The sequence below is a fragment of the Rhinopithecus bieti genome, unplaced genomic scaffold (genome assembly GCF_001698545.2).
Source record: "Rhinopithecus bieti isolate Rb0 unplaced genomic scaffold, ASM169854v2 scaffold_15821, whole genome shotgun sequence".
Classification (NCBI taxonomy): domain Eukaryota; kingdom Metazoa; phylum Chordata; class Mammalia; order Primates; family Cercopithecidae; genus Rhinopithecus; species Rhinopithecus bieti.
This window is the reverse complement of record NW_016808598.1, coordinates 351,364-355,227: the sequence shown is the minus strand read 5'-3', so window position 1 is coordinate 355,227 and position 3,864 is coordinate 351,364.

Below are 3,864 nucleotides of genomic sequence, written 5' to 3'. Positions count from 1 at the left end.
TTAACCTGCATAAGGGCAGGGATTTTTGCCTCTTTTGCTTTCTCCTGTGAGTTCACTGCTTTATCTATCCTCAGTCTTACATAGTAAATCCTTAATAAAAATGAACATTATGAATGAATGAAATGAAGTATTTAAGGCCTTAGGGAAAAAGTGAGACCAAAGAACTAAAGTCATGAAAGGCATTGCAAATACTTGTTAAAAGCCACCAAAATAAATCAATGAAGATAATACGATGAATCAAAAGAAAATCAATAACTTGGGTAATTTATACTGTACATTAAATATATCTATCTGTCATTACTTATAATTCTTCTTCAGAATTTCCCTGTCATGCATTTCCAACAAGATACTTAAAAATTAATCTCATCTTGTTCTAATATGTACAGTAAAGTGCAAAACATCTTTTGTATGTTAATAGCTAAGCCTTAATCTCAGATTGGAGTAATCTACAATTCAAGGACACTCTCAAGATTCTCTTGCCTAACTAAAACGAATTTATAGAAATAAATCTGGATATGCTAGAATTTCACAAAAGAAGAATCTCTACTTAGATGGGGCTTTTAGAAAGGTAACAGATTAGCACACAGTACTTTCCTACAATTGAACATCTATTACCTCAATCCACTCTTACAACAATTTTACGATATAAGTAGGATAGGGAATAGAACAGCCATTCCCTGCCAAAAAAAGCAAAACGACTTCCAACAGTCCTTTGGCTAGAGTATGAATAATGCTTTAAATTATAGGGTTGAATATACCTGCTGGAAACTGCAAGGACAAATTTTGCTGCTATGCCATAATAGGAGAAATAATATTTTAATCATATTTAAAGATATATATTCCTCTTTGTGAAGGCATAATTGCAACATTCAGAAAGACATGATAAGTACCACAGCAATCAGAACAGTACATACAAGGACTGATCCTGGCTCGAGTTACAGGGTCTTCTAACTGGGGTCTGACTAGGTTTTAGACAGTGAGCAATGGAAACAGGCTGAAGTTTGGGGTGTCCTAAGTAAGGTAAGCACAGGGCCAAGTAACACACTTACTGCTGCAGTGTGAAGTACTGGAAAGAGTATAGATTTTGGAGTCTGATAGACTTAGATTCAAATCCTAGCTCTGTTACATACTGGCTATGTTACTTTGGGCATTTACTTAATCTCTCTGAGCCTCACTTTCCTCACTCGCAAAATGGAGATAATACCATTACCAAGGTAGTTACCCTGAACGCCTGTTGTGAGGATTAAATGAGACAATGCGTATAAAGCTGTCTTCAAAAACCTAGCAGATTATTAACTTCCTTTCTTTTTTTAATGATACTGACTATCAATCTCTGTATTATCTGGAGTGTAAGTAAGGTGGACATTTTCTGAACAATCTTACTAAAGTGTCTGTCCCATCATCCAGGAGCCACTCCTGGCATCTTTAAAATTTAGTGCCAATTACAACTGCCAGATTCTTATTCAACAGAAGCTGCAGTGTCCAAAAACCCACCTTTCTCTACATAAACAATTATAAATATTCATGTCAGATTTGTCTGATCTAAGATTATAAAACAGAGTCTAATGATCAGATATGTCAAATCGTATTACAACACAAGCCCTACATAAAAGTTCTTTTTTTATTTTTTGAGATGGAGTTTCACTCTTGTTGCTCAGGATGGAGTGCAATGGGGCAATCTCAGCTCACTGCAACCTCCAGAGCAGCTGGGATTACAGGCGCTCGCCACCACACCCAGGTAATTTTTTGTATTTTTAGTAGAGACAGGGTTTCACCATGTTGGTCAGGCTGGTCTTGAACTACTGACCTCAGGTGATCCACCCGCCTCGGCCTCCCAAAGTGCTCAGATTATAGAGAGGCGTGAGCCACCGCACCTGGCCAAAAGTTCTTTCTTCTAAGTCCTTGTCAATGACTTTTTGAATCAATACTAGCCTCAAGAACTAAGTACACTTAGAAAAATTACTTCTACGTAGTATAATCAGCCTTCTGTATCTGGGGCTTCACAACCATGGATTCAACCAACCACAAATCAAAATGTTCAGAAAAAAATTGTGTCTGTAGTGAACACGTCAGATACAGGCATTACAGGCATTTCTTGTCATTATTTCCTAAACAATACAGTATAACAAGTATTTACTTAAGTATATAAATATGGTATAACAACTATTTACATTTTGTATTAGGTATTTATAGATGATCTAGAGATGCTTTAAAGTATATGGAAGGATGTGCGTAGGTTATAAGCAAATACTCCGCCATTTTATATCAGGGACTTGAGCATCCTCTGATTTTGGTCCTGGAATCAATCCCCCCAAGATACCAAGGGACAACTGTATACTTTTCTATAAAGTAGTCAAAGGCTAATAACCAGTATTTGCTTTTCTGACTTTAATACTAAATATTTTTCTTAATTCTGCACAGCATATGTGTTCACAGTCTAGGACCACAGAAAAGTAAATTTAGTTGACAAAATGGCCTATAAGTATTGTATTTAGTAAAAAAAAAATATACACACACACACATATATATATATATTTTTTGAGATGGAGTCTCGCTCTGTCACCAGGCAGGAGTGCAGTGGCGTGATCTCAGCTCACTGCAACTTCCGCCTCCCAAGTTCAAGCAATTCTTCTGCCTCAGCCTCCCAAGTAGCTAGGACTACAGGCACATGCCACCATGCCCACCTAATTTTTGTATTTTTAGTACAGACGGGGTTTCACCATGTTGGCCAGGATGGTCTTGATCTCTTGACCTCGTGATCCGCCCGCCTCAGCCTCCCAAAGTGCTGGGATTACAGGCATGAGCCACTGTGCCCAGCTTAGTAAAATATATTTTAATGACTAACTTTACAATGTTAATTATGACTTTCACATTTAGGAAGTGTTTTTCATGCTGAATCTACTTATTCCACAGGGAAATAATTCACCTTTATGTTCTGTGATTACAAAATGACGTACGTTCATTGTAAAAGTTGAAACATTACAGAAATATTTAAGGTAGAAAATATAATTCCCCTAATTCTACCAGCTCCCATACCATGGTAACAACCAATAATAATTTGGTATATATTAACATGGATTGTATTTTCTAGGTATATTAATTTAAGCAAGGTTTCCCAAGCTTTATGGTTTTGGGGGGAGTAAAAAGGGGAACAAAAATTAGGAAAATTCTTTTGTAAAATACGCTTGCTAATGCTAAAAACAGGCTTAAATGCAAAAGGCAGACTACAAAACTGTATATGTAGTATAATCCATATTTTGTTAAACACAGTCTAAAAACAAGTATTAAAAAATATTAGCCATCAGGGAATTGTAAATCAAAATCTTAATGAGATATTATCCAAATACTTGTACATGAATGGTCATAGCAACATTATTCATAATAGCCAAAAAGTAGAAACAACCCAAGTATCCTTCAACTTATGAATGGATAAGTAAAATGTAGAATAAAATACAACGGGATATCAGTAGGCAATAAAAAGAAATGCAGTACTGAACACATGCTACGACATGGATTAATCTTCGAAACATAAGTGAAAAAACCCAGTCACAAAAGACCACATATTATAGTTCCATATGAATTGTTCAGAATACGTAAATCTATAGAGACAGAAAGTGGATTAATAGTTGCTTAGGGCTCAGGAGATGGAGTAAAATAGGGAATGATTGCTAACAGGTATGGGGTTTCTTCATGGGATGATAAAAATGTATGAAAATTGATTATGGTGATGGTTGCACAACTTTGTAAATACGCTATAATCCTTTCAATTGTACACTTTAGGTGAACTGTGCAAAAATTATGTGTGTGTGTGTATATATACATATACATATATATATATATATATATTTTTTTTTTTTTTTTTGA